We start from the raw sequence: 12,495 nt of genomic DNA, 5'->3' as shown, positions 1-12,495 counted from the left end.
CTCAGATAACAGAGGTGAGATTGGTGCCACTGTCTCTCTTCCTTGGCACTCTGCACAGTTGTTTCAAGCCACCTTTGGTATAGTCTATCACATGTTATCACTGAGATGCACTTGGTAAGTTTGGTAACCTCTTGCCAAGTTAGCTAAGAAGGAGGTGTTCGCATTATAAATTGTAGTGGGAAAGGTTAGTTATCATTCTAACCACTTGTTGTCACAATTATTTGCAAGATACAGCATTCCCATCTACACAAATATGAACTGTATTGTAATTATTGTATAAAATGTGTGTTAAATAAGTTTTCTTTGTCAACAACACTGTACATGAGATCGTTCAATAGTAAGTAACGAATGAGCAGCACAAGACACCTTGCTCACGACTAGGCAGTCTGATATTAAATAATTAGCGGCGAACAAACCTCATTTGATGAGTATTAAGAGTAGCTCTATGTTGCACCATTCACATATGGTTCATCAACCACCAATATTGAACTGTTTGCAATATAATATGTCATCAACATAAAAAATCTATATTTTACATCGTACTTGCTGTCCAATGTAGACATTTTAGATGGAGTTAAACTGGAGGCTCATCAATCTTGTGAGAGTTTTGTCAGCCGCTGAAAGTGAAAGACTGGTGTGGGATGGGCTACAAACATGCCCGATGATCACAACACTCGCGGACGGGAGTGGGAAGGCCAGCCCGGGGCTCGGTGACTTGCTTAAGAAACAAAATACAAAAAAAAATAAAAAATAAATAATAATAATAATAATTATAATGATAAATAAAAAACAGAGTTACAATCACCATCGATGTTTAAGCAAATGTGCTTATTATCAAAGTGAGCTGACCACTTTTCCAAACTCCACACACTCACATAGATCTTGTAGTGGACGTCTCCCCTACAACTGCCTACAACTGCGTAGCGGCGTCACCAAGCTACTACCGCCTTCCCTAGCAACCAACCAGATGTTACCGTATCTTAGCAACGGAACTAGTGACCGGCGACTTTCTGGGTTTTCCCAACATGACTCATAGCGGCTGCTGGGTATATAAGCTCTGTCTCTCTATTGAGATTCATTCTGCCCATCTTCCTGAACAAGCAACACCTCCTCCAGCAAGCTCCACGCTGTTAACATTTATTCAACCAGGAGGCCAACAACAGGCAACATCTTCTCTAACGAAGCTCCTGCACATCTACCTCCTTCAACACGCTACTCACCGAACGTCTTCTACTGAGCAGCTCCCCACCACACGGCATCTCCAGAACCAGACTGTCTATCATATAACTTATACCGGGTATATTATACAAGAAAACCACATTAGAGTTTCCTTCCATCCTGAGTGCTAGACAACATTAATACCATCGATACCCCTACAAGATCCTCATTGATGTAAACTCTGATTTTGACAATCACAACAAAATGTTCTCTCATTTTAAGGCAGAGAATGAGAGACAAGTGCTTTGGTGTCGTAACCTTGCCCAGAAATAATGTTGTAAAATGTTTTTAATGAGGTGGAAGTAATTTTCAGAGCCAATAGAAAGCTCAACAAAATTGTTAACTGGTGGAAATAAAATGTTTAAGCCGATTTACAATATATATATATATATATATATATATATATATATATATATATATATATATATATATATATATATATATATATATATATATATATATATATATATATATATATATATATATATGTTTATACTGTTAATCAACTTATACATTTTATGTCCATCAGTTAACAATTTTGTTGAGCTTTATTTTTTCTTTATATATTATCTTGCAACATTTTATTTATAAATTTAACGTAAAAAATAGTTATGTTTATAAAAGTTTACAATAAAATGCAACTTGCACTCGATATCATACAGGTTTACGAATCCGGATCCATGATACACGACTCACGAACGGTCCCACAACAACAACAACAACACCGACACCTACACTTGGATGTTCAGGTACTTTATCATTTATTTTACCAACAGGTGAGTATTATACCTTAATTCAAGTAGAATGGCTAAGAGGATGATATGAGTAAATGTTTTTTTTCTTCTTGGGTGGCTTAGGGTGTGTAATGTAAGGAGTGTTAGTCCATTAATGAGGGTTTAGAACTGAAGTGCCCCTCGTGGATTGTGCAAGTCGACATATACCATAGAAAACAACTTTTTTTTTTGGATCACCTGAAGAATAATCTCCCCAGCTTATTTCACCTAAAGATTAAACCACCCTAAACCATTGTGGGAGGATGAGTTTAGGTTAGGATATGTTAGGTTAGATTTAGGTTAGGATAGAATAGGTTTAGGTTAGGTTAAGTTAGCATTAAGGTAGTTAATCTTCAGGTGAAATAAGCTGGGACGATGATTCTTCAGGTGATCTTTTTTTTTTTTTTTTTTACTTTAAGAGCACCACAAATCAAAGAGTATGAATTGCCATGTTTGTGTTTTTCCCAAACATTTCTGAGTTAAAATTATCGTTTCGGTCATCCACCTATTTGGAAGTTGAAATTATGTTTTTCCGATGGGTTTTTAACGATTCTGACTTAATTTCTACCGGAAATCACTACTTTTTGAGCTACCCCCCTTCTCCATCGATAATGGGGGACCCCAGTGGGAACCTGAGGTTTTGGTTGGGGAAAATCACAAAAAGTAGTAATTTGCAATAGAAATAAATTTTCAAAATTGTACACACTTCAGGTGGCTTTTTCAGGTGGCTTTATTTCCCAGGGTACACAATACAGGGTGGCTTTATTTCCAAGAGTACACAAAACAGAGTGGTTTTATTTCCCAGGATACGCAATACATGGTCGTTTTATTTCCCAGGGTACGCAATACAGGGTGGCTTTATTTCCCAGGGTACGCAATACAGGGTGGCTTTATTTCCCAGGGTACGCAATACAGGGTGGCTTTATTTCCCAGGGTACACAATGCAGGGCGGCTTTATTTCCCAGGGTACACAATACAGGATGACTTTATATCCCAGGGTATTTCCAAGATGGAATTGTTCAGTCGTGTGAGAGAAGAGAGAGCGGTGTTGACCCATTGCATGATTTTACGCCACTCTTGCTTGACGATGGAATGCGCTGAGCGGTGTGTGTGTGTGTGTGTGTCCCGTCTCCCTCCACAACAGCCATCCTTGGGTTACATCCTGTAAGTCTGAGTCAGTTAGGTTGTATGAAGTTCACACAAAGCAGTATCGTGTTTGCCTCTCACCACTTGACTTATTAAATCAGGTTGTATATCAGCTTCGGTCCGAACCTGAGGCGTGTGTGTTGTCCACAAGTGGCACAGTACAGTGCATCATGGCGTAGAATGTAGATGATAGCAGAGGTAGATCTAGGGGGTCCTGGGGGTGCGGACCCCCTTTTCGCCAGAAAATTGCAATACTTTTTCTTTAATGCAATTGCCTCGCTTATACTACAGACGGGCAAGGGGCCCAAGGGGGGACCTAATTGAGGTGTATAAACATCTGGACGGGCACTACTCAGTCGAGTGTCCTTACCTTGAGCTGGCGGACGCTCACCCCACAAGGGGTCACAGCTCAAGGTTAAAGAAGCCACAAGTCCAGAAAACTGTGAGGGGGTCAGTGGTTTATGTCATCAAGTTTTTGGAAGCTCCAACAACTCCCTGAATACGAATTCGCAACTTTCGACTTACAACAGGTACCTACTGTACTGCTAGGTGAACAGGGACTAATGGGGGCTAGGAAGTAAGTCCCAACAACTTCCACCGGGCCGGGAATCGAACCCGCGACATCTCGCTTGCCAGGCAAGCTTTGACTCTACTGGCTTCTACACCCTTAACTCATGAGACATAAAGGCAAGTATGAACTTAGCATGCTTCCCTGTTGGGCGCTGTAAACGCTTCTGCGCTTCACCTTACACAAGGATGTAGGGGAGTGCCCAATAAAAAAAAAAATTAAATAAATAAACCTGTGAGGGTAACTTTTTCGGAGTGAGAGTTGTGAACTCTTGGAACAATCTGCCAGAGAGTGTTGTGACGGCACCAAGTGTGAACTCTTTCAAGACCAGACTTGACCAACACTGGAGCGGGTTCAGGTACATTCAAGAGCCGGTGCATGCCCAGCACTTGCCAACAGTGCGTAACAGAGACGTGACCGATCACCCAAGCGGCTAACGAGTCGATCAGTGGTGAAGAGGATAAAAGTAAAAAAGTACAAGTATTGTACTCGGGTATTTTTGTATAGTAAAATGTAATTACTACTGGCCTCATAATATTTCCTAATATCAAGTGCACATGGCTTCAAAATGGCCTCAAAATGTCCATAATATTGGTCAGATTTAACAACCCCAAAAAATAATTTTGGAATGGTTTACAGTGCCCCCCCCCCTTTTATATTCATGGATCCGCCCTTAGATAGTGTATAAAGTATATAATAATCATAACATTTAATTACATGAGGGAGGGGGGGGGTTCTTTAACAAGGAATTTCGGGGTAACTATAGTACAAAAAGGAGATAGGCAAGGAAATGAACACGAGTTATCTACGAGTTGTGTGTCTGCGTGTTTCATTGGATTCTGAATATTGATATGTGGAGAGTCAATCATCAGTAGGTAAGCGGTACTCAATAAATGGGGGGGAAATAGTTCATAAACATAATATTAATAAACTTGGGTGCAGTAACTCTAGTGGTTATGGATCACCTGCAGATTATCCCCTACCACAGGATGATTAAACACCTTAATGCTACCTGTGGGTTAGGTTAGGTCAGGTCAGATTAAGTTTGCTAAGGTACTTGATTAAATTGTTTGTATCTAGTTAAATTGTTGTACTGTATTTATTAAAGTTATACTGTATCTAGTTAATCTGTTACTGTACTATATACCATAACTAGTGACTCGGGTCCACTATATGTACAGTATACGGTATTTCAGATGGCTCGTGGGCGAGGAAGAGGGCGGAGAGGAGCCACCAAGCGCAAGACTACCGAGGACGAGTAAGTTATCATTATTGTTTGTACTCGGTGGGTAAATTTTTGACTTAATAACTTGTCAAGCGTCAAAAGTGTGATGTTATACGATAGTGAAACAAGGGCAGTAATTGAGGCTTGAGTGAGCTGAAATGGAGAGGTGGATGTGAAATGTTAAATTGAAAGATTGGAAAAAATATTCAGAGCTTAGAGTATTGGTAGAGAAGGAAGGCTGAGATGGTTTGGTCATATGGAGAGAATGGGGGAAACCAACTGGGTGAAGAGTTGCATGAGTTTCAGTGGGAAGGGGAGGAGAGCTAGTAGACCAAGAATGTGGAGGGAGGAGAGCTAGTAGTACAACAATGTGGAGGGGAGGAGAGCTAGTAGACCAAGAATGTGGGGGGAGGAGAGCTAGTATTACAACAATGTGGAGGGGAGGAGAGCTAGTAGACCAAGAATGTGGAGGGGAGGAGAGCTAGTAGACCAAGAATGTGGGGGGAGGAGAGCTAGTAGTACAACAATGTGGAGGGGAGGAGAGCTAGTAGACCAAGAATGTGGGGGGAGGAGAGTAGTAGACCAAGAATGTGGGGGGAGAGCTAGTAGACCAAGAATGTGGGAGGCTAGTGGACCAGAATGTGGGGGGAGGCTAGTAGACCAAGAATGTGGGGAGGAGAGCTAGTAGACCAAGTGTGGGGGAGGAGGCTAGTAGACCAAGAATGTGGGGGGGAGGCTAGTAGACCAAGAATGTGGGGAGGAGAGCTAGTAGACCAAGAATGTGGAGGAGAGCTAGTAGACCAAGAATGTGGAGGGGGGAGGAGAGCTAGTAGGTCAAGAATGTGGAGGGAGGAGAGCTAGGAGTAGACCAACAATGTGGGGAGGAGAGCTAGGGTAGACCAACAATGTGAAGGGAGAGAGCTAGGAGTAGACCAACAATGTGGAGGGGGAGGAGAGCTAGGGAGGAACCAACAATGTGGAGGGAGGAGAGCTAGGGTAGACCAACAATGTGGAGGGAGGAGAGCTAGGAGTAGACCAACAATGTGGAGGAGAAGAGCTAGGGAGTAGACCAACAATGTGGAGGGGGAGGAGAGCTGGAGTGGGCCAACAATGTGGGAGGAGGGAGGCTGGGAGTAGACCAACAATGGAGGGGAGGAGAGCTAGAGTAGGCCAACAATGAAGAGGAGAAGAGCGGAGAAGCTAACAATGTGGAGGAGGAGAGCTAGGAGTAGGCCAACAATGGAGGGAGAGAGCTAGGAGTAGACCAACAATGGAGGGGAGGAGAGCAGAGTAGGCCAACAATGTGAAGAGGAGAAGAGCTAGAGAGGCCAACAATGGGAGGGGAGGAGAGCTAGAGTAGGGCAACAATGTGGGAGGGGAGGAGAGCTAGGAGTAGACCAACAATGTGGAGGGGAGGAGAGCTAGAGTAGACCAACAATGTGGAGGGGAGGAGAGCTAGAGAAAGCAACAATGTGAAGAGAGAAGAGCTAGGGAGAAGCAACAATGTGAAGAGGAGAAGAGCTAGGAGAGACCAACAATGTGAGGGGAGGAGAGCTAGGAGTAGACCAACAATGGAGGGGAGGGGAGAGCTAGGAGAGGCCAACAATGTGGAGGGGAGGAGAGCTAGAGTAGACCAACAATGTGGGAGGGGAGGAGAGCTAGGGAGGACCACAATGGGGAGGGGAGGAGAGCTAGGAGACCAACAATGTGAGGGGAGGAGAGCTAGAGTAGGCCAACAATGTGAAGAGGGAGAAGAGCTAGAGTAGGCCAACAATGTGAGAGAGGGAGAAGAGCTAGGGAGTAATGTGGGAGGGGAGGAGAGCTGGGAGTAGAGCTAACAATGTGAGGGGAGGAGAGCTAGGAGTAGGCAACAATGTGGGAGGGAGGAGAGCTAGAGTAGGCTAACAATGTGGGAGGGGAGGAGAGCTAGGAGAAAGCAACAATGGGAGGGGAGGAGAGCTAGGAGAGACAACAATGTGGAGGGGAGGAGAGTTGTAGAGGCCAACAATGTGGGAGGGGAGGAGAGCTAGGAGTAGGCTAACAATGTGGGAGGGGAGGAGAGCTAGGAGTAGACCAACAATGGGAGGGAGGAGAGCTAGGAGAAGGGCAACAATGTGGGAGGGGAGGAGAGAGAGTAGGGCAACAATGTGGAGGGGAGGAGAGCTAGGAGAAGCAATGTGGGAGGGGAGGAGCTAGAGTAGGCCAACAATGTGGGAGGGGAGGAGAGCTAGGAGTAGACCAACAATGTGGGAGGGAGGAGAGCTAGGGAGTAGGCCAATGTGGGGAGGGGAGAGCTAGGAGAAGCAACAATGTGAAGAGGAGAAGAGCTAGGGAGAGACCAACAATGAGGGGAGGAGAGCTAGAGTAGGCTAACAATGTGAGGGGAGAGCTAGGGAGAGGCTAACAATGTGGGAGGGGAGGAGAGGCTAGGAGTAGGCCAACAATGTGGGAGGGGAGGAGAGCTAGGAGTAGCCAACAATGTGGGAGGGGAGGAGAGCTAGGAGTAGACTAACAATGTGGGAGGGGAGGAGAGCTAGAGTAGGCCAACAATGTGGGAGGGAGGGGAGAGCTAGAGAAGCAACAATGGGAGGGGAGAGAAGTAGAGACCAACAATGTGAGGGGGAGGAGAGCTAGGAAAAACAATGGAGGGGAGGAGAGCTAGAGTAGGCCAACAATGTGAAGAGGAGAAGGAGCTAGGAGTAGCAAACAATGTGGAGGAGGAGAGCTAGAGTAGACCAACAATGAGGGGAGGAGAGCTAGAGTAGACCAACAATGGGAGGGGAGGAGAGCTAGGAGTAGGCCAACAATGTGGAGAGGGAGAAGAGCTAGGGAGTAGCCAACAATGGGAGGGGAGGAGAGCTAGGAGTACCAACAATGGGAGGGGAGAGTAGGAGAGACAACAATGGGGAGGGAGGAGAGCTAGAGAACAATGTGAAGGGGAGGAGAGTAGAGAGACCAACAATGAAGAGGAGAAGAGCTAGGAGAGACCAACAATGGGGGAGGAGAGTGAGAAGCAACAATGTGAAGAGGAGAAGAGCTAGAGAGACCAACAATGTGGGAGGAGGAGAGCTAGGAGTAGGCCAACAATGTGAGAGGGAGAAGAGCTAGGGAGAGACCAACAATGTGGAGGGAGGAGAGCTAGGAGAGGCCAACAATGTGGAGGGGAGGAGAGCTAGGAGAGGCCAACAATGGGAGGGAGGGGAGCTAGAGCAGACTAACAATGTGGGAGGGGAGGAGAGCTAGAGACAACAATGTGGGAGGGGAGGAGAGCTAGGGAGAAGCAACAATGTGGGAGGGAGGAGAGCTAGAGTAGACCAACAATGTGGGAGGGGATGAGAGAGAGTAGCAACAATGTGGGAGGGGAGGAGAGCTAGACAACAGGGGAGGGGAGGAGAGTAGGGAGAGACAATGGGGAGGGGAGGAGAGCTAGAGAAGCAACAATGTGGGAGGGGAGGAGAGAGAAGGGAGGGGAGGAGAGCTAGAGAGACAACAATGTGAGGGGAGGAGAAAGTAGAGAAGCAATGTGGGGGGGAGGAGAGCTAGGGAGAAGGACAATGTGAGGGGAGGAGACAGAGAGACCAACAATGTGAGGGGAGGAGAGCTAGAGAGACCAACAATGGGAGGGAGGAGAGCTAGGAGAGACCAACAATGGGAGGGGAGAGCGAGTAGGCCAACAATGTGAGGGGAGAGCCAGAGAACAACAATGTGGGAGGGGAGAGCTAGGAGTAGGCAACAATGTGAGGAGAGAAATAGGGAGAGACCAACAATGTGGGAGGGGAGGGGAGAGCTAGAGAGACAACAATGTGAGGGGAGGAGAAGGGAGAACAACAATGTGAGGGGAGGAGAGCTGGAGAAGCAACAATGTGGGAGGGAGAGTAGAGAGACCAACAATGTGAGGGGAGGAGAGTTAGAGTACAACAATGGGAGGGAGGAGAGCTAGGAGAAGCAACAATGTGGGAGGGGAGGAGAGCTAGGAGAAGCTAACAATGTGAGAGGAGGAGAGCTAGGAGAAAGCTAACAATGGGAGGGGAGGAGAGCTAGGAGTAGGCCAACAATGAGGGGAGGAGAGCTAGAGTAGACCAATGTGGGAGGGAGAGAGCTAGAGACCAACAATGTGGGAGGGGAGGGGAGAGCTAGAGTAGAGTCAACAATGTGGGAGGGGAGGAGACAGAGAAGGTCAATGTGGGGAGGGAGGAGAGTAGAGAGGCAACAATGTGGGAGGGGAGGAGAAAGTAGGGAGTAGGCAACAATGTAGGGGAGGAGAGTTAGAGAGGGTGAGGGAGAGAGTGAGAGGGGAGGGGAGAGAGAGAGACACATGTGGGAGGGGAGGAGACAGACAATGTGGGAGGGGAGGAGAAGTAGAGACCAACAATGTGAGGGAGAGACAGGGAGAGACAACAATGTGGGAGGGGAGGAGCTAGGAGTAACATGGGAGGGGAGGAGAAAAGGAGGAGGGAGGGGAGGGGAGTAGAGAGACTAACAATGTGAGGGAGGAGAGCTAGGAGTAGACCAACAATGTGGAGGAGGAGAGCTAGGAGGGCCACAATGTGGAGGGGAGGAGAGCAGAGAGACCAACAATGTGGAGGGAGGAGAGCAGAGTACCACAATGTGGGAGGGGAGGAGAGCTAGAGTAGACCAATGTGAGGGAGGAGAGCTAGAGAAGGCCAATGTGGGAGGGGAGAGAGTAGGAGACTAACAATGTGGGAGGGGAGAGAGTAGAGAAGCAACAAGGGGGAGGGGAGAGTTAGGGAGAAGACAATGGGAGGGGAGAGAGTAGAGTAGACAACAATGGGGAGGGGAGAGTAGAGAAGCAACAATGGTGGGGGAGGAGAGCTAGAGAGAGCAACAATGGGAGGGAGAGAAAGTAGGAGAGACAAGAATGGGAGGGAGAGAAGTAGGGAGAGAGACTAACAATGTGAGGGGAGGAGAGATAGAGAAGCAACAATGAGGGGAGGAGAGGAGTAGGCCAACAATGGGAGGGGAGGAGCTAGGAGAGACCAACAATGTAGGGGAGGAGAGCTAGAGTAGACCAACAATGTGGGAGGGGAGGAGAGCTAGAGACTAACAATGTGAGGGAGGAGAGCTAGGGAGTAGGGCCAACAATGTGGGAGGGGAGGAGAGCTAGAGAGGGCCAGGGAGGGGAGGAGAAGCTAGGAGACAACAATGTGGGAGGGGAGGAGAGCTAGGGAGGGGACTAACAATGTGGGAGGGGAGAGAGAGTAGACTAACAATGGGGGGAGGAGAGTTAGAGAGACAACAATGTGGGAGGGGAGGAGAGTTAGAAGCAACAATGTGGGAGGGGAGGAGAGTAGGAGAGACCAATGTGAGGGGAGAGTAGAGGGACAACAATGGGAGGGAGAGAGCTAGGAGGAGACAACAAGTGTGGGGGGAGGAGGCTAGAGAGAGGCCAACAATGTGGGAGGAGGAGAGCTAGAGGCTATCAAATTGTGGGGGAGGGAGAGCTAGGAGTAGGGCAACAATGTGGGAGGGGAGGAGAGCTAGGGAGGCCAACAATGTGGGAGGGGAGGAGACAGAGCAGCAACAATGTGAGGGGAGGAGAGCTAGAGTGCCAACAATGAGGGAGAGCTAGGGAGTAGACCAACAATGAGGGGAGGAGAGCAGAGAAGCAACAATGGGGAGGGGAGAGAGCAGAGAGACCAACAATGTGAGGGGAGGAGACAGTAGACTAACAATGTAGGGGAGGAGAGAGAGAGACCAACAATGGGAGGGGAGGAGAGAGCTAGGAGTAGATAACAATGTGGGAGGGGAGAGAGCTAGAGTAGACCAACAATGTGGGAGGGGAGAGAGAGTATTAACAATGTGGGAGGAGAGACAGAGAAGGCAACAATGTGGGAGGGGAGGAGAGCTAGAGGTACAACAATGTGGAGGAGAGCTAGGAGAGACAACAATGTGAGGGGAGGAGAGCTAGAGTAGACCACAATGTGAGGGAGGAGAGCTAGAGTAGACAATGTGAGGGGAGGGAGAGCTAGAGAAGCAACAATGTGGGAGGGGAGAGAGCTAGGAGAAAAAGGGGAGGGGGGAGGAGAGTAGAGACAAATAATGTGGGAGGGGAGAGAGCAGAGGGACAATAATGTGAGGGAGGGAGAGTAGAGAGACAATGGGAGGGGAGAGAGCTAGGGAGAGACAACAATGTGAGGGGAGGAGAGTTAGGAGTAGACCAACAATGTGGGAGGGGAGGAGATAGAGGAGACCAACAATGTGGGAGGGGAGAGAAAGCAGGGAGGACCAACAATGTGGAGGGGAGGAGAGCTAGGAGGACAACAATGTGAGGAGGAGAGCTAGGAGTAGGCCAACAATGTGAGGGGGGAGGAGAGCTAGGAGGGGCCAACAATGTGGGAGGTGGGGAGGAGAGCTAGGAGAGGCTAACAATGGGAGGGGAGGAGAGGGAGAGTACAACAATGGGAGGGGAGAGTCTAGAGAGAGCACAATGTGAGGGGAGGAGAGTTAGAGAGACAACAGTGTGGGGAGGGGAGGAGAGCTAGAGAGACAACAATGTGGGAGGGGAGGAGAAAGGGAGAGGCAACAATGTGAGGGGAGGAGAGATAGGAGTAGACCAACAATGTGGAGGGGGAGAGAGTAGGAGAGACTACAACATGGGGGAGAGAGCTAGAGAGACCAACAATGTGAGGAGGAGAGCTAGAGAGGCAACAATGTGGGAGGGGAGGAGAGCTAGGGAGTAGACTAACAATGTGAGGAGGAGAGCTAGAGAGACCAACAATGTGGTGGGGAGGAGAGCTAGGAGTAGGCCAACAATGGGGAGGGGGAGGAGAGCTAGGGAGCAACAATGTGGAGGGGAGGAGAGTGAGTAGAGCTAACAATGTGGGAGGGAGGAGAGCTAGGAGTAACAAATGTGGAGGAGGAGAGGCTAGGGAGTAGCAACAGTGGGAGGGGAGGAGAGCTAGGGAGAAGCAACAATGTTAAGTGGGGAGAAGAAATAATAATAAACAAGAATTATAAGAGAATATGGGATGACAAGTAGTATGGCAAGATTGCAATATTTGTAATATGTTTGTAAAATGGAATGATTACAAGGATGAGTAAACAAATTGTGTTAGTATTCAGAAGTTGTGAGAAGTTTTGGCTGATGTACTGTAGACGGACAGTATTATACAGTACTGTACTTATACCACTACTTTTTTCTTATTTCTTACTGAATACTTTTGAAAATAATAGTTTATGAGTTATTTTTATCTTCTATATTGTGTTTCAATCCTGTAAAGATAATTATATATCGTTTTGTTATACCCAGTGAAGTGCCAGCTAAGCTCAAGAGGGAAGAGAGTGAAAATATTTGAAGGAGACGAAGCACATGAGGCCATGAATGGAGCCAGAATGACAAAAGAAGAAATATAAAACTGATGAAATTTTTAGAACATATTTAATGTAGTGTGACCATGTATTGGTTGTGTTGTCTGAGTTATTTGTAAGTTTATACATTTTAACATTTTATTTTTACATAAGGGTTGGGTAGAAAAGTTCAAAATTATATAAATAGATTGTGAAATTATCACAGTACTGTTTGTGTTATATAACAACAGTAGTAG

At 47.1% G+C, this 12,495-nt stretch overlaps 1 long non-coding RNA gene across 1 annotated transcript; it reads left to right on the top strand.

The window, feature by feature from the left end:
* Window positions 1-1,881: 1,881 nt before the first annotated feature.
* Window positions 1,882-12,256, top strand: LOC121874526. Its single transcript, XR_006090439.1, has 3 exons — window positions 1,882-1,967; window positions 4,902-4,963; window positions 12,201-12,256. It is a non-coding gene; the product is annotated as an uncharacterized LOC121874526 (long non-coding RNA).
* The last annotated feature ends 239 nt before the right edge of the window (window positions 12,257-12,495 follow it).

Source organism: Homarus americanus, unplaced genomic scaffold, assembly GCF_018991925.1.
Source record: "Homarus americanus isolate GMGI-L3 unplaced genomic scaffold, GMGI_Hamer_2.0 scaffold13691, whole genome shotgun sequence".
Classification (NCBI taxonomy): domain Eukaryota; kingdom Metazoa; phylum Arthropoda; class Malacostraca; order Decapoda; family Nephropidae; genus Homarus; species Homarus americanus.
The sequence above is the reverse complement of the archived record's forward strand: the minus strand, read 5'-3'. Positions and strand labels throughout refer to the sequence as shown.